The 22,317-nt window shown below is 43.0% G+C and overlaps 9 non-coding genes across 9 annotated transcripts; 3 read left to right on the forward strand and 6 right to left on the reverse strand.

Moving 5' to 3' along the window:
• Positions 1 to 3,155: 3,155 nt before the first annotated feature.
• trnar-ucg (transfer RNA arginine (anticodon UCG)) lies at positions 3,156 to 3,228 on the reverse strand. The gene has a single exon. It is a non-coding gene; the product is annotated as a tRNA-Arg (tRNA).
• Positions 3,229 to 7,887: 4,659 nt separating this feature from the next.
• trnar-ucu (transfer RNA arginine (anticodon UCU)) lies at positions 7,888 to 7,960 on the reverse strand. The gene has a single exon. It is a non-coding gene; the product is annotated as a tRNA-Arg (tRNA).
• Positions 7,961 to 10,413: 2,453 nt separating this feature from the next.
• On the reverse strand, positions 10,414 to 10,486 carry trnar-acg (transfer RNA arginine (anticodon ACG)). Its single transcript has one exon. It is a non-coding gene; the product is annotated as a tRNA-Arg (tRNA).
• A 1,163-nt stretch (positions 10,487 to 11,649) lies between these two features.
• On the reverse strand, positions 11,650 to 11,723 carry trnat-ggu (transfer RNA threonine (anticodon GGU)). Its single transcript has one exon. It is a non-coding gene; the product is annotated as a tRNA-Thr (tRNA).
• A 379-nt stretch (positions 11,724 to 12,102) lies between these two features.
• Positions 12,103 to 12,184, forward strand: trnat-ggu (transfer RNA threonine (anticodon GGU)). Its single transcript has one exon. It is a non-coding gene; the product is annotated as a tRNA-Thr (tRNA).
• A 1,424-nt stretch (positions 12,185 to 13,608) lies between these two features.
• Positions 13,609 to 13,750, forward strand: LOC138226287 (U4 spliceosomal RNA). The gene has a single exon (XR_011184472.1). It is a non-coding gene; the product is annotated as a U4 spliceosomal RNA (small nuclear RNA).
• Positions 13,751 to 14,353: 603 nt separating this feature from the next.
• Positions 14,354 to 14,435, forward strand: trnas-aga (transfer RNA serine (anticodon AGA)). Its single transcript has one exon. It is a non-coding gene; the product is annotated as a tRNA-Ser (tRNA).
• A 3,516-nt stretch (positions 14,436 to 17,951) lies between these two features.
• On the reverse strand, positions 17,952 to 18,025 carry trnai-aau (transfer RNA isoleucine (anticodon AAU)). The gene has a single exon. It is a non-coding gene; the product is annotated as a tRNA-Ile (tRNA).
• Positions 18,026 to 18,566: 541 nt separating this feature from the next.
• Positions 18,567 to 18,708, reverse strand: LOC138226292 (U4 spliceosomal RNA). Its single transcript, XR_011184477.1, has one exon. It is a non-coding gene; the product is annotated as a U4 spliceosomal RNA (small nuclear RNA).
• Positions 18,709 to 22,317: the final 3,609 nt, after the last annotated feature.

Here is a 22,317-nt window from a genome sequence, read left to right on the forward strand (position 1 = left end):
GCACTCAAAATGCAATTTAGAGCTTTCTGGCAAGAGGAGACACCCAAATTATAATGTAACATGCCACTGTTTGTGCATGAACAAAGTTATACTGCAATTTTCCTTAGATACGCGATTAAAAAAAATATTTTTTTTGAATCCCCGGCCGAACACATTCCATAAGAATCAGCGCTTTTATACAGTATATCGCCTTTAAACACATATATTTAAACACGCGTTTACGATTTAAATCAAAACGCAATTCAAATCAATATAAATGTTTATTTTGTAACGCATAGGTGACTATTCATTGTTATTAAAAAGACGTAAATTCGATCATGTTGTGATATTTAGAAATATAAATTTGTTTTGATGCGAGTGAGGTTTTATTTAATCTCTGACCAAGGGAAATGTTTCATTTTTTCAAAGAAATGTTTGTTAAAAATTAAAGTCATAGTTCCATGAGATTCAACCACAGACCATGTGACATAGGAGTCAGGAACCTAACCCACAGCACCACCAGCGCAGACACATGCTGAGGGCTGAAAAAGCACTACAGAAACATTATCGACTATAAAATAATGTAATTAGGCACAGAAGAAGTTTACAGCACAGTACAATAATAAATGCTGACCATGACTTTAGAAGCATAAATTACCTTACACTCAATTTAAACACAAGCTGTCTTTAGCCCTCTAAGCTGGTTCATACAGAAATGTAGAGAACCAGGCTCAGAAAAACACAGCTTCATTAGCGAATACATATGCAGAACAACTAGAGAAGATGTTTTACAGAGGATGGATTTTTAGAAACATCCCATCAGTGACATCACTGAAGTCAACTCCTAGGTAACTGTCGTGTGGATAGTTTCACAAGAATCAGACAAAGGTTTAAGCATCGCTTATTTTAGATAAAACTGCAAAAAAACAACAACAACCCATAATGTACTTCTTTGCGGCTCTGTTTGCCCAAATCATATATTCACAACGTGAAATTAGAAAATAATATTACGTAACCAAAAACCGCAATATGGAAACAGAACCTGTGTAATTGTTGACAGATGATGTACTCGTAACATTTTTACAAGACGAACTACAACATTTAAAAAATGACTTGTATGTACTTGATATCTCTAATCAATCCACTGCACTGCATTAAAACAAAACGAAAACTAAAACGCCCTGGGCATACCGTTTCGCGCTTCTTATCAGTTGCTCAAAAGCAATTTGACCGTATGAAATGCATAATATAAACCTAGAAACATATACGTGAGGAGTATTTACGTAGTATCGGTGTCAAGACATACCTCTCAAATACTGTAAATCAAGTTAAAAATATCTCAAGACCGATTCTGGTCATAATGAAACCATGTTTCGTGTATGTTTTCTTTAAAGTACCGAGACCAGCCATATACTGTATGTTTATGTTCCAAAATTAATATCGTTTATGGCCTTCACACGTGTTCCAGTATGCTGCTATTCTTTTTATGCTCAGGCACTAAGATTTCCCTTCAGTGGTAAAATTCCATATAAATATTCAATACTTAAACGGGCACAGTTAAGACATTAAATATACATATACATATACATATACAAACTGTATACAGTACAGTTTGCATACGGTAATATGTTTATGTTCCTAAATCAACCTCTTTTATGAGCATGTGAAAGGCATGGTGAATCGATTCTCAAAAATTACTGTACTTTGCATGATTGGAAAAAAATGCGTGATTGCGAAATGCTGTGGTGTTACTTTTACAAAGACGGGCAATGAAAAAAATAATGTGGACCAGGGCAATACTTTGAGTTTACAGCTTGTCCAAGTTCATTTATTATTAATACTATTAGTAATATCTTCATTAAAGACTTTGATGGCTACAGCTCAAACATGAGAAGTTGAGCTTTATTAGCTCCACCTTGCGGAAATTCCGGATACTATTATTTTGCTAGCGGTATTTACCGGTAACTCGCGGTATTTACCGGTAACTTGTGGTAGACTGCGTACAGCGTACGCCCGCGCATTTTGAATGGCTGCATCTGTAGCAATCATATTGTAGCAGACACTCAATTGCCTGTTTCACAAATGATCATATTTTACTAGAGATTCTGTTTGGGATACGGATGTGCATTCTGACAGCAATCTCTTACAAAAAATGATTTTACCTTATCGCGGCTTTGCCCTTCTTGCCTCTTTGGACAATATCTCCATCTTGTGGTCGTTGTTGGTAATGTCTAGACAATATCTCCATCTTGTGGTCGTTGTTGGTAATGTCTTCTTATAGATAGATACTTTATTGATCCCGTGAGGGAAATTGCAGTGCAACAGCAGCTTAACACACACAACACAGCCACAGTGTAACAATTATATAATAATAGTACAATACTGTATATATACTGTATATATATATATGAAACAGAAATAGAAACAGAAACAGGAATCGCTTACTCACCTGGAGAATCTCTGTAGGAATATCTAGCATTTATCAATGGAAATAAAAGCTGCTTTAATACAGTGCATGTTCAAACTCAAACCCTCAGCTGCTGTTCTTGTTTGTTTTGGGACAAATTGCAACTGAGCATCGCATGAGCCGTTACGTACCCTTATCTGTTAGGGAATTTCAAGGGAGGAGTTAGGTCAGAATGGGTAGGCTGCAAAACAACAAGTAAAGATTTATTCCGAGATGAAACGTTGTGGCGGTTTTCTTATCTTTTCAACATGGACTAAACTTTTACGTGTTCCTTATATGCTATATATGTATATATTAGCACCAATGTCGTTCTTAAAAACTAACATGAAATTGTCAGGGACATTCACCTATATACAAAGACGAGACAGACAAAGTAATAATTCTATATTAACGTGGCCTACATATTGACGCAATGATCGAACTAAGTGACGTGTTCTGATTCAGATCCCCTGCAGTTCATGCCAATTAGAACAATAGCAATGCTGAGTCCTCCCCACCCTACTGAGCACAAATTCAGCTGCTCTCCAGTTCTGTTCTGCATGTTTTTTCATTGCAATTGAGCTCGGAGCTGGAGATGATCTCCATACAGTTCTGTGTTAACTAGCCCGCACTTGCGTGCTAATTTACGGGTTGTGGCAGATGCTTTTCTATAGTTCATATACATGACGGCAACCTGTTACCGAGGAACCTGAGAGGTTTAAAAGCCTCACGAACCAGGCAGGACTCGAACCTACAATCTTCTGATCCGAAGTCAGACGCGTAATCCATTACGCCACTGGCCCATAGAACATGTGTTTGCATTCCACCACAGAGAGCTCTACACTGCTACCAGTAGTACACTTCCCCATCTAAATTTTCACAGCAAGAAACTTGTGTTTCCTACTATTTTTATCAGGTTTAAAATATCATCTCCTTAAAACAGAAAAAGTGTTGGTGTGTCGTGCTGAAATTCTGATTGATTTTGAATTCAAAGAAAAAAGGTTTTCTTCCAAAACACCGTGAAATTGTCACATCTTGCAGACAATAGGTGTATTCCATGTTGAAAAGAGAAGAAAGAAAACCATGGAGCCTTTTACAGGTGTGAGGCTTCTTCAGGTGTGAGAAGACCTCATGGCCGAAACGCTGTGTTTCCGTTCTTCTCTTTTCAGCATGCAATAAACCTATTACTTGTTCCTTTGCAGCCGAGGCATGCTGACGTAGCTACCCAGCTGAACATCTTGCAGACTCTACAGTACTTCTCTCCTGTAGAAGTAAAGCAGGGCTTGCTGGGTGAGCTTTTGCTCCGGTAAATTAGGTCACGTGTCATGTTAAATCACTTCTTCTAAACACAACATTTGCTGGTGCTAGCTTTCCCCATGAAAAGAGACATTTCCCTTACAGTACATGACATATCGTTTTTATTCTATCAATAAGTATAGAAATAAAACAAAAGAAAAAATGTTGTCGCCAAAGAATGCACAGCTCTGTCGCCTTGGGGAGGTGTCAAGGGCATTGAGCTCCTTGGACATGAGAAGTGCCCGATAAATGCCATTTCTCATCATTTCTCTTGGCGTCAGTTCTGCTATTAAATGGGACGGAGGCAACGGGCTCAGAGAGCAGATTAAGTGCACACCGAACGCAGATGTGTCCAAGTGTCTGTAAAAGCACGGTGCTCTGCTGGCGCTGTTCCCTAGTGGCTTAAAGTGCCTGCCTAGTAAGCAGGCGATCCTGGGTCTGAATACCAGCGGTGCCTCTCTCCGTGTCTTGTTGTGCCGCATATCTCATTTCAGACAAACATGTACAGCTTGGTTCAGTTTAATGCAAGAATTCATTTCCTTTCTGGAATAACTTGTTTTTGAAGAAATCCATACAGCTTGTGAAAGATGAAATCCATTTCTTGGTTGTCAGTGGAAAAAGATTGCCGGCTGCAAGAAGTGCAAGTGATTGTTTTCTTTGACCATAAACCTGCAAATGTAGGGCGCACAAAAGACTGTCAGACTCTGTGGTGCTGAAAAGTTGGTGGTTCAAGCCCCTCCAGTATGCGTGTCTCAGTTTTTCCAATGTAAACATCATCACCATTGCTAAAGAAGATGGCGCAGAAGGCTCCACAGCCGAAACGTTGTGCTTCTTTTCTTCTCTTTTCAGCATGGAGTAAACCTTTGCTTTATCCTTTGCAGCCTAAGCATGCTGACGCAGCTACCTTTCTCTTAACACGCCTCAATCATTATTCACCAAAACGATCAGCAGAATAAGTCGCCTTTGTGGTGATGTCACTCCTCTGCTTCACAAATGTCCTTAGTGACGGGCCATTTCTTTCTGCCATTTTTCCGGAGCGGTTATTGATTGCTCCATCATTTCCCTCTTACTTTCCATCACTAGATTGAAAAAAAAAACAGAAACAGGCTGACAGGACGACAATCAAATTGCAAAAACTCATCAAAGCACTCGATAGAGTATTTGAATCCACAAGTAGCTACGAGCAACTTTGTCCTGGCTTGCATGAAAGTCGGAAAATGTCAAAAAGAAAAAGATGGTGGCTTTTTCATATTCGTTCTTTTATTTTTAGTTCGTTGCTTCTTCTGTCCATTGTCCTCCTGCCTGGCTCTTAACCTGTGACTGTTTGAACGCACACAGTAGACTTTCATGCAGGGGATTTGTCCTGAGCCTCTGTGAAAGACCCACCCACCCCCATAAATAACTGCTCTAGAAACACATGAATGCAAAACTAAACCACAGCTTAAAGAGGAGCTTGTCATGACCGCCAGGCAGTTAAGACCAACTCTTAAGCAATCTAAACAGCACCAGCAGCGGGTGATTATTAACAAACGCCGCCGCACGAGTTTACCCACCTGCACACACTCCACCGTGCGGTACGCAGTGCTATTTTTACCATCTTTATCTGCTTCCCGCTGGTATTGAGTCTACTCCTTGAGAGCTCTACCTGGCGTTTTTTCCATTACCTCGTTTATTCTGGATATTGGACTCCCCTTCTAACTTTTCGACTTTGGACCTCGCCTCTCACCTCGGACTGTTTGCCACCAGTGTTCTCCCTGGATTACGACTTACCTTACGCCTCTTGACCAAGAAACAAAGCAAAGCAGAGCAAAACAAAACAAAATGAACAAACGAAAACCCTCACGTCCCGCACTTGCATATAACGCCGTTACGTGCCCGAGCGGTATTTTACGTCATCCTAGCACTGCACCCCGGGGCGTACGGTATATGGGAACGAGCACACGGCACGAATCGTCTCGAATCTCGAATCACTCCCTACAGCTGTAAGGCACCTTGAAGCATGCACCCCCAACATTCTTCTTTGCGCATCTGTGTAAGGTAAACTCTTGAGCAAACTCTGAACCAGCTCTAAGGAAACTAATCCGATTAGACGTTACTTTGACTCATCTTTTAAGGGACCCTTGTTAATTGGAGAAATCAATGATTTCGAATGAATTCTGTATGCGTTAAAAGACAGCTATACACAGAAAACATGCAGGACACTTCTCATGATGTTTCCCGAGCCGAAACACAGTGCGTTTTTCCAAGCCATCTGACAAAGCCCGCCCACTGAAAACTGCAGCAAATCGTGTAAAGACGTTCAACTTTGTAACTACTGCACGCACAGGAAGCAGAATAAATTCCTCTTTTCAAACTGTCAAAGGTTTACTTTGCGAACACTGCAGGACATCGCACAATCTCTTTTGAACGGGGACAAACGATTTCTTATGGGGCACAGTAAGTACAGACGTTTAAAAAGCTCCACTCATGCCGACGATGCAGCATGAAGAAGCGCAACCTAACGTTTGCATTCCTAGCAAATTCCTTTTATTTTTTGATAAATAAAGACAGTCTTGTTTAACAAACAACACACACAACATTTTACATTGTCAATTCAATTCAAATCAATGTATTTCTATATAGCGCCTTTCACAACAAGGTTGTCCCAAGGCACTTAACAATGCAAGTTGTTAAGAGCCTTGTGTCTAATATGCCGCCTAGGTAACGTGCTGTCTCTTTGAGGCAAATGTTTAAATCCTCTGAGTTAAGTGCTGAAGTTATAGTAGTCCTATCAGTATTGTTGCCTCCGATCAACAGATCCTCAGTTTTCTCAGAGTTGAGTAACAAAAAGTTTTCACACATCCAAGTATTTCCTTCCTTAATGCATTTAACTAAACTGATAATAGAAGAGTTGTCGTTTGGTGTAAACAAAATGTTTATTTGAGTGTCATCAGCATATGAATGAAAGTTCATATTATTTTTTCATATTATCCTACCTATCAGCAGCATGTAGAGAGAGAGAGCAATATTGGTCCCAGCACTGATCTTCTGGTACCCCAAATTGAACTGGTGACATTGATGAAGCAGTACAATTATTAGATATTTGAACATAATGAAAACGATGAGTAAAATGTGAAGTAAACCACTGAAGGACGGTTCCAGATAAGCCAACCTCAAACTCAAGCCTGTGTAACAAAACAGAGAGGTCAACCGTGTCAAAGGCAGCTCTAAGATCTAAAAGCACAAGCACTGTTGCATTCCCCGCATCAGTAGCTAAGAGAATATCATTTACGACTCTTGTTAATGCAGTTTCAGAAACCAGACTGAAATTTCTCAAGTATATTATTTGAATCCAGATACGATTGACATTGGGCAACAACTATTCTCTCAAAACTTTTAGATTGAAATGGGACCTTTGAGACAGGCCTGTAGTTGTTAAGAACTTGTGGATCCAAATTTGACTTCTTAAGGAGCGGTCTAACAACCGCTACCTTAAATTGATCAGGTACAACGCCTGACGCAAGCGATGCATTCATCATACTAATTATAGGTCCTGCCAGTCCTTCGAGGGAATCTTTGACTAGCTGAGTGGGGATGGGATCTAGCGAACAGGTGGTTGACTTTGTCTTACGTCTGTGTTCATGAGTCCACCATAAGAAAAAATCTGAACAGGAGTGGTGATCATGCGAGGTCACCATGGAGGAAACCACTGCTCTCCCCCCAAAAAAAACCACCACTGCCCCTCTCAAGTTTGCTAAAGACCACATGGATGTTCCACAGCAACTCCTGGAACAATGTTCTGTGGACAGACGTGACAAAAGTTGAACTTGTTGGTAAATGTGCACAGCGTTATGTTTGGAGATAACAAAACACTGCATACCAACTCCAAAACCTCATCCCACCTGGGAAGCATGGCGGAGGCTGTTTTGTTAAAACAGCAATGTCAAATGTTGGGCGTGTGTTGTTTGTTAAATCAGACTCTCTTTATTGATTATTATGACTTAGATAAAGATAAGATCACATGTTAGGAGCCATTCATGCAGAAATCCACATCATTCCGAAGGGCTGTTTACAAAAGTTTTTCTCCCAACTGTATGTGAGAGAAAAGCAGAGACGCTCACTGAGTAAGGTGGGGTTGCAGCTTTGCAAATCACAAGGACATTTGTACGCTCAAAATGGGACAGGAGCACCCCAGATGGGACTCGAACCCACAATCCCTGGCTTAGAAGGCCAGTGCCTTATCCATTAGGCCACTGGGACACACTGGGTTGGGTCGATCACGCTGATGAAGAGCCAGTTTTTTTTTTTCCTTTGCTTTTTCAAAGGGATCCCCAAAATTAGGAAAGTTAGGCAGCAGAAGGTTTACTGTGACCTGAGAAGGACCGGCATCCAATCACGGTGGTGCACACACACACGCTCTCACTCATCTGAGCTACACGGCTACCAAGATGATCTCAGGTGCGCCGAGCTGGTACGGAACATATTGAACTGATTGACGGCGAATTGTTTCTCAGACAGGCTTTTCACCTCTGAGCTCCCTGACTGACAGTAATCCGCTAGGTAGTGAAACAGTCAGCTGCTTCTAAGCCTTAAACAGCTGCATCTCGGCGCTTCCACAGAGAGATGATTTGAAAGCCAAACATCGCCCATTGGGAACACCTTACTATCACTAGTTTAAGAGACTCTTAAGGTCTTGCAGAGGTGCCTGTCTAATAGCATGCGCTTTGCAAGCTATAGGTGTTTGGACTAAGGCAGAATGCCTGTTAACAAAATGTTTTTCTAAAGGGGCCTCGCACTCTTTTCCAAGCAATGGTCACCATCCCCACCGAGTGTCACAATGTAGTCATGTCCTAGGACATCACCTGTTAGTCTCCATTTGTCTGCCACCAACACTTTAGGTTACGGGGTCACAACCGCACCCCGGAGACCAGAGGAGCCGTTGGCGTTCTGGCGGCGCAGATTGGGCTGAAGGTGGGGCGCTTGAATCTCGCTGTTGGAGGCCGTCTGAAACTGACCCAAGCCTTTCCCTTGAATTAAATGTAAATAAGAAATGAACCCCAGATGCACATGGAATCAATCACGTGTTTCCTTTGAGCCGTTTCAGAGACTGCTACAGAGTTTACCTTGCACAGATGCGCAAAGATTAATGATGGGGGTGCACGCTTCCAGGCGTCTTACTACTGTAGGGAGTGATTGAGACAATTCGTAGCTTGTGCTCATTTCCCTCTATTCCCCGTGTTACAGTGGTAGGATGACGTAAATTCCTGCTTCGACACGTAACGGGACTATAATCAAGTGCAGGAGCTGAGGGCTTTAGTTTTGTTTCGTTTTCCATGGCGTTCGTAAGCGCGCAAATCAAAGGCAATTCCTGCGTCTAACACGAATGTAAATGCTTTTGAAAGTGCAGTGTGGTGCAGCTTGTAAAATCCTTGTCCACATTTTTGGTTTGTTGATGTTTTTTTCTGTCTGCCAAAGTTGCGTTTTGACATCCGGACTGGGGGACTTTATCATTTGAACGTGAAGCCAGCCTTAAACCCTCTGAGGCGTGTCTGTCTGCCGGCACGAATCTTGTGAAAGGTATTTTTTTTTAACGGAGAGCAACTTTAAAAAGGTTTCCGCAGCCACCTCGCAGTCCGTGTTTGATTATAGGAGGAATACGGCGGCGGCGAGTTCGCATTTGTCGTGCTCGAGTGGTTAAGGCGATGGGCTCGAAATGCGTTGGGGCTTCCCCGCGCAGGTTCGAAACCTGCCGACTCCGGCGTCTGCCGCACGTCGCCTTGTGCCTGCACGGCAGAGGCGAAGTGCCGCTTCTCCTTTCCTGGTACTATAACAACGCGAAATCGCTTGGACCCGCTGCCATTGAAATCAATTCTTCAGATAACCACACATTTTGCGTTCGCACCTCTGGTGCTCTACTTATACCTTTGAAAACCTAATGAATAAAGCTGAAAGAACCGACACGATATGTAGGTGCTGGTAAAGCACGCAGTAAAGAACTGTTAACAGCAAGGGTTTCAGTGGGTTAACTGAGGAGAAGGGCGTGATCGCTAATTGTTGACTTTTTATTTGGTGTTAGAAACACTCTTACTGTGCATGACGTGCAACAAATGTAGCCACAGAAATTGCATCACGCTTTCATGTATGCTATTGCAGACACCAACGTTGCCTAGATAGAAAACCGAAATAGCCGTGGGTTTGCTTGCTGGTCTGAAGGATCTCTCTTCGAATCTCTATCATTTGTCAATGGAAGTAAAAGGCGCTGCAATCTCATACGTTCAGAATCAAACCCGCAGCTGTTGTTCGACTTTATTTCTTGACTAATTACAACTGAGTGTCGCATGAGCAGTTACATAAACTTGTCTGGTATATTTGAACACAAATGCCGTTCTTCAATTAAAACTAACAGAACATTGTCAGGGACATTCAGTTCTATACAAACAAGAGACAGACAAGAGAATATTTCTACCGTTCATGTGGACTACGTGTTGACTTACTGATCGGAATAATTGAAAGGTTCGGGCTCATAGCCGATGCAGTGCGTGCTAATTAGAACAGCAACGCTGAGCTCTCAGCACCGTACTGAGCCCAGGTGTTTTTCTAAAGCTGTCAGGTGCAGTTCATTTACATGAAGGAAATCTCTTACCGGGTACGATTACAATGCAGTAAGTAGCACAGACTACTTAGGGAGTAGCCAGATGCGTTTAAAAACGACCCGAGCCAGGCAGGAGTCGAACCTGCAATCTCCTGATCCGTAGTCAGACGCGTTATCCATTGCGCCACTGGCCCCGGTGTGACACTGCAGGACTGTAACCCAGTGAGATCAGCACTGCAACTAGTAAAATATTACCCCCGGTCCATTCTTTACCAAAAGTGAGAAAGACCTGTTTTCTACATTTTGTCTGTTTTAAAACCATATCTCAAACCAAACCAAGAGTCTGTCTTTTGCACTGATATTCTGATTCATTTCGATTTCAAAGAAAAAAAAAACATTATCTTCCAAAGCATCATAAAATTGTCCCTTCTTCCAGACTCTACTTCTCTCTTGTAGTAGTACAGCAGACCTTTCCAGGTGAGCAGATCACAGAGTCCGAAATATGCTTCCTCCATCAAGAAAAGTACCTGAACATGACTCTGTCTTCATAAAAGCGCCCCTGTAATAAAGAAATTAAATCCGAAATCAAGAGGGCAGTTGCCTACTGAAGTTCAAGAAGTCATCAATTTTAACCTAGCAACACATTAAAGGCTGCATCTATACAAGTACGATTCTAGAAATGCTCACCAGATTACGTTTTAAGAAGGAACTGCGCCTCAGGTTCCGCCGAGATCTTAACTTGGATGGCAGGATTCAGAGTCCGGAGTGCGGACTGATGGCGCACGGAGGGTCCACATACTGTGGATCCCTCAGTTTTCTTCCGCGTGTTTAAACCGCCAGCGTGTGACTCCCCTGTCCCCGTGACCTCATTGCTCTGCTCTCGCCTCTGTGCAGCTGAGCCCGACTCATGGTAAAGTGGAAAAAAGTATGCCCTCAACGTGGGATTTACTCTGGATCGAGGATAGATGTCACTTTTTTATCATTGAACAGGATGTATGTGATGTGGCGACTAGGTTCAATTTTGTATCCTCTTTAAAAGATTAAGGACTGGGGTGAGCGTGATTTACCACCCTTTCAGCTAAGAACCCGACATGCGGACCGTTTAAGCTGCATAGACTCGGTTGTTTAACTCGTCTCCGTTAGCAGGGTTAAGGTTAAAGAAAAAAAACATTGCTGACTTCTTTTTTTTTTTGCCAGCCGCCAGCGCTGATTAGCAAGGTTTGTATTTCATGTTTTGCAAGTTGCATCCATTTTAAGAAAAACAAGTCGCGTTAAAGACAGGAAATGAATACTTGCAAGTCTAGCCGTAGGCGGTTGTCTGTAAGGACCAGTTCTGTTTGAGAAAACAGAACAAAGAAGGCACCGCTGGGATTTGAACCCAGGATCTCCTATTTACCAGGCAGGCGCTTTAACCAACTAAGCCCCGGCGCCCCAGGAGCATTATCCTTTTGCAGCCACTTGGACACACCACTCAGACACATCTGCATTCGGTGTGTGCTCCGCCTGCTCGCTGAGCAAGTTGCCACCTTTACATACAATAGCAATATCAACACCAAGAGAAAGGGTGACAAATGGCTTTTATCTGGAACTTTTGATGTCCAAGGAGCTCAATTTGCTTTCTGTGTACAACAGGGCCACTGAACTCCACACTGGCCACTGAACCACAGCAGTGGCTTGCTGGCTTGACATCTCCTAAGGAAAATGTTGAAATTGCATGTGGAACAGGAAAATGACCCTCGAGTACGAGGGAAAAAAAAGAAAAAGATCATCTGGAGCGCGCCATCCCATGTCCGGACAGCCCAGTTTCATTGACAAGGTGGTTGAGTGGTTAAGGCGATGGACTGGTAATCCATTGTGCTCTGCAGACATGGGTTCGAATCCCATTCTCATCGCTCTCCATGTCTTACACATTTGACGTTGGCCCTCCTGTTGTTTGCTCTGGTGCTAGAGCTGTACATTTTCTAGCGGTGGCTGAGCATGGTATAGTGGGCCAACGTCGGTATCGAGCAGTGACAGTAACAGTACTTACTGCGCCCCATAAGAAATCGTTTGTCCCTGTTCAAAAGAGATTGTGCGATGTCCTGCAGCGTTCGGAAAGCAAACCTTTGACAGTTTGAAAAGAGGAATTTATTCTGCTTCCCGTGCCTGCAGTAGTTACAAAGTTGAACGTCTTTACACGATCTGCTGCAGTTTTCAGTGGGTGGGCTTTGTCAAATGGCTTGAAAAAACGCACTGTGTTTCGGCTCGGGAAACATCATTCATGAGCAGTGTCCTGCATGTTTTCTGTGTATAGCTGTCTTTTAACGCATACAGAATTCATTCGAAATCATTGATTTCTCCAATTAACAATGGTCCCTTTTTGAACCTGCGAGAAGCATTCTTTCCATGTAACAGATTTACTCCGGGGAAAGGCAGCATGACATTGAGAGTAGCTCAAGCTTTCAGCACCCGTATCGGACTGCATGTATGCAGACACCGCTCAGAATCCCCTGTAAGATTCTCCTTCAATTCCGTTTTGCAGTGCTTTAGCTCTTTCAAAAGGCTTCGCTTTGCTAGTCACAGTCCAAGGCTCATGACAGCATTTGAAACCAATCCCCACTGCGTTGGCCAGGAAATGAACCATGGAAAGCAGCTATGGTCACCACTATACCACCAACGCATGCCCACAGGTGCCCTGCAGGACACCACCAGAGAATGCTCACGATTTCGGAAGCTGTCTCCGGGACGTGCTGATTCCACACATCCTGAATAAATCATGATATTGTTAGTTGCTGTAGCTAGACGTTCAAATGAGTTTCATGGCCAGATGGACTGTTTCCTCCAGCGGTATAGTATTGCAGTGAGACAGCACGATGCCTGCAAGACTATGTCACGCTAAACGCCACAGATTAAATGTGTTTGTCCGTTCGTGTCAGTCGTCCTGCAGCCACGGGAAGTGGGACACAAACATGCTGCAATGCTTTCAAGACGTTAGGATTTGTTTGTGTAACATCCGAGAAGAGTACTTGTGGCTTGAATGTGAACTGTACGTGCCCGCCCCCTTTCCTCTGTAGTGCATGAGTTCCTCCAGGCATGCCCTTCGTCATTGTTCTGTCATCTTGTATTTAAAGGGTTGTATTTCTGCTGCTGAAAATAAGCAACGGTTTTCTCACAACGCCCTTTGTTCCCGAGGGAGCCCTTGTCTGTCATGAAATTCTTCAAAACCTCAAGCTAGAAGAAGAAGAAGACGACAAATATGAAGCGTTACCGCAACGACATGCCATGAGACGATCGATAACGATTTCCATAGGATCCCCGCGGTTGCCTGGCAACCGTCAGCTTTGCGCAGTGGCAGTATCGTAGCCTGTGAGGTTTAGCCGAGGCGCGATTATTGCTAGTTGAAAACTTTTCCCAATACCCCGCTTCCGCCGGTTTGCTATACAATCGGCGAAAGCAATTTTTGACAGTCTCGTCAGAGACTGAGCAAGGTGTTTAAAGACAGATTTGGTCATGGTGACATCATGGTAGAAAGAAACGAGCTTGTTACGTCTCAACAGAAACGCTCTTTAGTTCTTTCAGCGTTATGCAGAGAACAGCGTCTGTCGAGATCACTTTTGAGTCAGCGCGAAACGCCGTGTGCTGTCAGTTTGATTTCATATTGCTCGTCGCGGCGCCCGGCTTTTGTCTGTCAAAGTTAGGTTGCGCTTCTTCATGCTGCATCGTCGACATGAGTGGAGCTTTTTAAACGTCTGTACTTACTGCAATTCCTACGTCTACCACTAATGTAAGAGCTATTTCAAGTGCGGAGTGGTGCGGCTTTTGAAATGCTTGTGGGCATTTCTCTGTTGTTGATTCTTTTTTTGTTTTTTTTTGTAACAAAGTGGCATTTTCATGTCCGGACGGGGAGACTTTATCATTCCGACATGAAGCCACCCTTAAGTCCTCTGAGGCGTGTCTGTCTGCAAGGCTTGTATTTTGGAAATGTTTTTTTGAAATGGAGAACGACTTTGAAATAGGCTTCCGCCGGCGCCTCGCGATCCAGGTAAGATTGTAGCAAGAACGCAGCGGCAGTGGGGCTTGCTGTAGTCGTGGCCGAGTGGTTAAGGCGATGGACTAGAAATCCACTGGGGTCTCCCCGCGCAGGTTCGAATCCTGCCGACTACGTTGTCCGCCTCCAGTCGGTGTGTTCCGGCGCCTCTTTGCTGTTCCTGGTGGTTTTAAAACGCCCAATCGCTTGTACCCGCTGCCTTGCAAATAAATTCTTCAGCGTCCGCAAATGGCATTTTGCAGCTGGAAGCAGATGTCGACGCTTTTTGCACAGAGCACCAAAAACCGTCTTTTTTGAAGGCTCAGGTACTGAGCATTGGTGGTTCAGTGGTAGAATTCTCGCCCGCCATGCGGGAGGCTTGGGTTTGATTCCCAGCCAATGCAGTGGCTGTTGCAGCGAGCGGCTCCATCACTTGCAACTCGCAACTGAAAACCTACTGAAGCTAAGCAGGTGTGAGCCAGGTCAGTACACGGATGAGGATGAGCTACAGGGAAAAACAAAGTTTCCAGCTGGAAGCGGTGTTAATGGTGCCAGCAGGGGGGTGCTCACCCTGAGGTCTGTGTGGGTCCCAATGCCACAGCATAGTGACAGACAAGAGTGTTACGGGAGAAGAGAGATGTGTTTGAAGATTTAAGAGTGTCTTAGGTGCAGCAGAAATAAAGTGTCACAAATGCAAGTGGTTGGATTTCCATTGTTTAATATGGTAAAAATAAGCAGAAGTTATCTGCCGGTCATGGCACAGTCTGCCATGCTTTTGTCATATACTGTAAAGTGGTGTCGAACTGGTAGTGTCACATTAAATGACAAAAATGAAGAGAGTTAAAGCAGCTGGAGAGGTTTTCTTACAACTTTTGAGCTGACACAGTTTTGGAAAATGTTTCCTTCACGCTGCACTGTACCACATAGGCAGCCAAGAGTCTCCAAAACAAAACAGAATTGACAGTCATATAATGTCCATTAACCCCGGTTTTAAAAGCAGCATCATGTCTGCCATCATAAGAATATGAGTCCAATATTTTAGAATTAACCTTACCTGTGGTGTCTTTAATCCCTATTGCTCAATGCACGGTGAAAGCATTGCATACGTGTCTGACAATGAGGAATGACAGTCATTTGCCTGTTTCACAAATGATCGTATTTTACTAGAGATTTTGTTTGGGATTCAGCTGTGCATTCGGACAGCAATCCCTTTCAAGAAATGATACGTTCTGGATGAGGTCAAAGGTGCTGAAACACTGTATTTAGGATGTTTGCAGTGATTGTGTCTCCTGCTTCAACGCAGTGATATATAGATGTGCTCCTGTAATTTATTGGTACATGCCCTGGGCAGTAAGCAGTCTGAGGATTTATTTCCAGACGGCATAGAGCAGTGAAGTAGTGAAGTAGTGCAACACCACTTTATCATTATATTATTAGAACCTATTCTACTTAAATTATAACATTATACACAATTTGAGTTCATTTTAAAAATTAAAAGGTAATGAAAGGAATGCATATTAATGAGGAAGATAATACCGATATGCATGTGATAATCTTCCTTATATCATGTAGTGCGTCATTTGGACACTTTGTGGGCTTGAAATACAAAGAAAATCATGTTTTATGGTACAAGATAAATACAAAACTGAAGCTTTTATTTTAATTAGATTTGTTTATAAAGCATAAGCAATCATTTATTACATTACTATATGTGAAAATAACATTTTAGCATCATATTATTACATACAGGTCTTTAGCTTCAGCACAGTGATATATATATATATGCTCAGTGATTTATTGGTACATGCCCAGGTCAATAATCAGAATGAGGATTTATTTCCAGACGGGCTACAGGTAGTGTTGTGAAATACTTCAACACACTGGATCGCAGATTTAGACCCCCTGCACTCTTACTCCTTAAAAACCAAAGAAATGAAGATATGTAGCAATCACATTGTAACAGGGGTGACAGTGACTTAATGCTTATACTAGTGGACTTCAGGTACCTTTAGGGTACGGTGTTCCCTGAAGGGCTCTCAAACCCCACATTTCAGATGCCTAGCTGTATCGCTGATCTATTGCACCTCAGAATCACTTTTAAACCTTACCTCTGGTATCTTTAATCCCTATTGCTCAACGCATGGTGAAAGTATTGCATAAATGTGTCTGAAAATGAGCAATGGGCACCTGAGAGACTCATTTGCCTGTTTCACAAATGATCATATTTGACTAGAGATTCTGTTTGGAATTCAGTTGTGCATTCTGACAGCAATCCCTTTCAAAAAACGATACATTCTGGATGAGGTCAAAGGTGCAGGAACACTGTATTTAGGATGTGTTTTAAAATCCATTGACTGATCCCCGAATCCTGAAGTTTCTTCGCATGATATCGGGCTTGCAACCACTTTCTGAAAAATGATGAAAAATACCAAAAATGAAAAAAAAAATATCAATTCTAGAGCCTAAGAGGAAAACAAGACAAATTTATATCTCCAAATAATTTTATGTGCTTCAGAAGAGCCCAGGAAAGTTTTTTGCATACATGAAACCACGCCCGTTTGCACGTAAGCAGACATGGTTGCACACACGACTTCATGAAAGCACGCGTGCATGCGAAGTCATCCTGTTGAGCATTTGAAAAGCCGCACCACGCCGCACTTGAAATAGCTCTTACATTAGTGGTAGACGCAGGAATCGCCTTTTTATTTACGCTCTTACCAACGCGATGGAAAGCAAAACAAAGCAAAGCAGAGCAAAACAACGAACAAACAAAAACCCTCACGTCCCGCACTTGCAAATAACACCGTTACGTGCCCAAGCGGTATTGTATGTCATCCTACCACTGCACCCCGGGGCGTACGGTATATGGGAACGAGCACACGCCACGAATCGTCTCGAATCACTCCCTACAGCTGTAAGGCACCTTGAAGCGTGCACCCCCAACATTCTTCTTTGCGCATCTGTGAAAGGTAAATTCTTGAACAAACTCTGAACCAGCTCTAAGGAAACTAATCAGATTAGACATTACTTTGACTCATCTTTTTACGCTCAGTGCTGGATTGCTCAAACTCCAGCTAGGGTTAGGGTTAGCATTCCCACGCTACTTAGACACTTTGTTTACGCTCAGTGCTGGATTTTGGGAACTTCAGGACGAGTGGGAATTTTCTCCTATCTGTCAATTCTGTTTTGTTTTGGAGACTCTTGGCTGCCTATGTTGTACAGTGCAGCGTGAAGGAAACATTTTCCAAAACTGTGTCAGCTCAAAAGTTGTAAGAAAACCTCTCCAGCTGCTTTAACTCTCTTGATTTTTGTCATTTAACGTGACACTCGATGTATAACTGGAGCCTCACATATGCAAATGGTGAGGCTCCAGTTCGACACCACTTTACAGTATATGACAAAAGCATGGCAGACTGTGCCATGACCGGCAGATAACTTCTGCTTATTTTTACCATATTAAACATTGGAAATCCTCCCACTTGCATTTGTGACACTTGATTTTGGCTCCACCTAATACACTCTTAAAACTTCAAACACTTTTCTCTTCTCCCGCAACACTCTTGTCTGTCGGCACTATGTGGCAGCGTTGCATGACAACCCATCTCACCACGGAAAGGAACCTAACAGCTTTGGTAAGAGAGGAGAAAAGGACCTGGCCCGTACGGGGCTCGAACCCACGACCTTGGCGTTATTAGCACCACACTCTAACCAACTGAGCTAACCGGCCTCACGACAGTGGTCCTCTCTGTGCTGACACTGCTCATGATGTTTCCCGAGCCGAAACTGCGTTTTTCCAAGCAATTTGACAAAGCCCGCCCACTGAAAACTGCAGCAGATCGTGTAAAGACGTTCAACTTTGTAATTACTGCACGCACAGGAAGCAGAATAAATTCCTCTTTTCAAACTGTCAAAGGTTTGCTTTGCGAACGCTGCAGGACATCGCACAATCTCTTTTGAACAGGGACGAACGATTTCTTATGGGGCGCAGTAAGTACAGACGTTTAAAAAGCTCCACTCATGCCGACGATGCAGCATGAAGAAGCGCAACCTAACATTTGACAGACAAAGGCCGGGCGCCGCTACGAGCAATATGAAATCAAACTGACAGCACACGGCGTTTCGCGCTGACTCAAAAGTGATCTCGACAGACGCTGTTCTCTGCATAACGCTGAAAGAGCTAAAGAGCGTTTCTGTTGAGACGTAACAAGCTCGTTTCTTTCTACCATGATGTCACCATGACCAAATCTGTCTTTAAGCACCTTGCTCAGTCTCTGACGACACTGTCAAAAATTGCTTTCGCCGATTGTATTGCAAACCGGCGGAAGCGGGGTATTGGGAAAAGTTTTCAACTAGCAATAATCGCGCCTCGGCTAAACCTCACAGGCTACGATACTGCCACTGCGCAAAGCTGATAGTTGCCAGGCAACCGCGGGGATCCTATGGAAATCGTTATCGATAGTCTCATGGCATGTCGTTTCTGTAACGCTTCATATTTGTCCTCTTCTTCATCTAGCTTGAGGTTTTGAAGAATTTCATGGCAGACAAGGTCTCCGTCGGGAACAAAGGGCATTGTGAGAAAACCGTTGCTTATTTTCAGCAGCAGAAATACAACCCTTTAAATACAAGATGACAGAACAATGAGGAAGGGCATGCCGGGAGGAACTCATGCACTACAGAGGAAAGGGGGCGGGCACGTACAGTTCACATTCAAGCCACAAGTACTCTTCTCGGATGTTGCACAAACAAATCCTAACGTCTTGAAAGCATTGCAGCATGTTTGTGTCCCACTTCCCGTGGCTGCAGGACGACTGACACGAACGGACAAACACAATCTGTGGCGTTTAGCGTGACATAGTCTTGCAGGCATCGTGCTGTCTCACTGCAATACTATACCGCTGGAGGAAACAGTCCATCTGGCCATGAAACTCATTTAAACGTCTAGCTACAGCAACTAACTATATCATGATTTATTCAGGATGTGTGGAATCAGCACGTCCCGGAGACAGCTTCCGAAATCGTGAGCATTCTCTGGTGGTAGGGGCGTTCAAGATGGCGCTCAGGTGGGAGGTAAAGTTTAGTGGTTGAGGAGTTTTTTTTTAGTTTTTCATGACCTGAATGTTAATTTTTGCTTTTTTTGACTACAGAAAAATAAGGACTTAACACTAGTTGTTTAAACTTCAGTTATAATTGAAAGAAAAAAAAACGATTTTTTTTAGGTTTAAGAATTTCGATATGAGTAACACTGGGAAAAGAAAAGAGTGCTGGGTCCTCGAAGGAGAAATCTAAGATACCTCAATCGTATATGTATAGCACTACAAGAAAATCGATGGAACTACAGGGAAAAGTGAAGCAGCTGGAGGGGACGTGGAAAGAGTGCTGGAGATGCGCTCGTACGGTAGAGCCGGAGTCCCTGCCCAGCACACCTGTGAAAACCCCGGCGGCCAAGAGAGGAAGGGGCGACCTGACGCTGGAGGAGCTCCAAACCAACATCTTTAACATGATGGGTGAGCTGAAGGAAATGATTCGATTTAATACAGTCGCAATCGAAAGTCTTAAAAAGTCCATGGACTGTGTGTTTAAAGAGGTTGAAGACTTAAAGAGTGAAGTAAAAGTTCTTAAACAAGTAAATACCGAACAAGAAAAGCATATTAAAGAACTTGAATTGAAAGTGAACGATGTAGATAGATACTGTCGACGATGGAATTTAAAATTATTTGGAGTTAAAGAGGAACGTGATAAGGACCTTGTTGCAACAGTGAAGGGTATCTGTAAAAGGACCCTGCCGGACCAGGAGGACGTAATATCGGCCATTGACTTTGTTCACAGGCTCGGGAGAGCGAACATGTCTGGGCAAGTGCGCCCCAGATCGATTATAATACAGTTCACCAAGAGGACGGCGAGGGACATGCTCTGGCGAGCGGCGAGGGGGAATGAGTATTTGAATGGGAACAAACTGAGGTTTGCAGAGGAACTGTCTGCCGCGGACAGGAGCACCAGGAACCAGCTGTGGCCCCAGGTTGAAGCTGCCAGAAGAGAGGGGAGGAGACCCTACTTTGTGGGAGCGAGGGCCTTTGTGGACGGGAAGGAGATTTGCTCCCAGTGACTGCTCAGTTAATGATTATGTTTGGTTTTATTTGTTATACCAGTATATACTAGTGTTTCTTTAGTGTTAGTTTGGAATGGTGTAGTTAAGTGTTAAGGACTGTTATAGTTCTGGTTCTTTGAAAAACTCAATAGTTTAGATAGTCTTAGAGTTAGTTATTTGCTTTTGTGTATGTCTTTTTCATGAATGCCAGAGGTACTCGAAATGTTGTTAAAAGAAAAACGTTTTTTTTGTTTTGTAAAAAACTGTGCTGAGTTTTATTTTTTTACAGGAAACGCATGCATGTTGAAACTAAAGTTTATAATTGAGAAATATTAAAGCAAGGAAAATATGATACGTGTAAAATATACAATTTGATCACATAATTACTTAATTACCTCTGGTAGTTAAATGTTTTTTTTCTGCTGCGTTTTTTTTCTCTTGTACATGACTCTGATCCTCTTGTTGTATTTGTATTTCTAAATTCTACATGTTTAATAAAAATAAAAAAAAGCATTATAATCAAGTAGCCACAGAAATTGCATCACGCTTTCATGTATGCTATTGCAGACACCAACGTTGCCTAGATAGAAAACCGAAATAGCCGTGGGTTTGCTTGCTGGTCTGAAGGATCTCTCTTCGAATCTCTATCATTTGTCAATGGAAGTAAAACGCGCTGCAATCTGATACGTTCAGAATCAAACCCGCAGCTGTTGTTCGACTTTATTTCTTGACTAATTACAACTGAGTGTCGCATGAGCAGTTACGTAAACTTGTCTGGTATATTTGAACACAAATGCCGTTCTTCAATTAAAACTAACAGTACATTGTCAGGGACATTCAGTTCTATACAAACAAGAGACAGACAAGAGAATATTCCTACCTTCATGTGGACTACGTGTTGACTTACTGATCGGAATAATTGAAAAGTTCGGGTTCATAGCCGATGCAGTGCGTTCTAATTAGAACAACAGCAACGCTGAGCTCTCAGCACCGTACTGAGCCCAGGTGTTTTTCTAAAGCTGTCAGGTGCAGTTCATTTACATGAAGGAAATCTCTTACTGGGTACGATTACAATGCAGTAAGTAGCACAGGCTACTAAGGGAGTAGCCTGATGCGTTTAAAAACGACCCGAGCCAGCCAGGAGTCGAATTTACAATCTCCTAATCCGTAGTCAGACGCGTTATCCATTGCGCCACTGGCCCTGGTGTGACACTGCAGGACTTTAACCCAGTGAGCTCAGCACTGCAACTAGTAAAATATTACCCGCGGTCCATTCTTTTCCAAAAGTGAGAAACACCTGTTTTCTACATGTTGTCTGTTTTAAAACCATATCTCTTTAAACCAAACCAAGAGTTTGTCTTTTGCACTGATATTCTGATTCATTTCGATTTCAAAGAAAAAAAAACATTATCTTCCAAAGCATCATAAAATTGTCCCTTCTTCCAGACTCTACTTCTCTCTTGTAGTAGTACAGCAGACCTTTCCAGGTGAGCAGATAACAGAGTCCGAAATGAGCTTCCTCCATCAAGCAAAGTACCTGAACATGACTCTGTCTTCATAAATGCGCCCCTGTAATAAAGAAATTAAATCCAAAATCAAGAGGGCAGTTGCCTACTGAAGTTCAAGAAGTCATCAATTTTAACCTAGCAACACATTAAAGGCTGCATCTATACAAGTATGATTCTAGAAATGCTCACCAGATTACGTTTTAAGAAGGAACTGCGCCTCAGGTTTCGCCGAGATCTTAACTCGGATGGCAGGATTCAGAGTCCGGAGTGTGGACTGATGGAGCACGGAGGGTCCATATACTGTGGATCCCTCAGTGATCTTCCGCGTATTCAAACCGCCAGCGTGTAACTCCCCTGTCCCCGTGACCTCATTGCTCTGCTCTCACCTCTGTGCAGCCGAGCCCGACTCATGATAAAGTGGAAAAA

The sequence above is a fragment of the Lepisosteus oculatus genome, unplaced genomic scaffold (assembly GCF_040954835.1).
Source record: "Lepisosteus oculatus isolate fLepOcu1 unplaced genomic scaffold, fLepOcu1.hap2 HAP2_SCAFFOLD_131, whole genome shotgun sequence".
Lineage (NCBI taxonomy): Eukaryota > Metazoa > Chordata > Actinopteri > Semionotiformes > Lepisosteidae > Lepisosteus > Lepisosteus oculatus.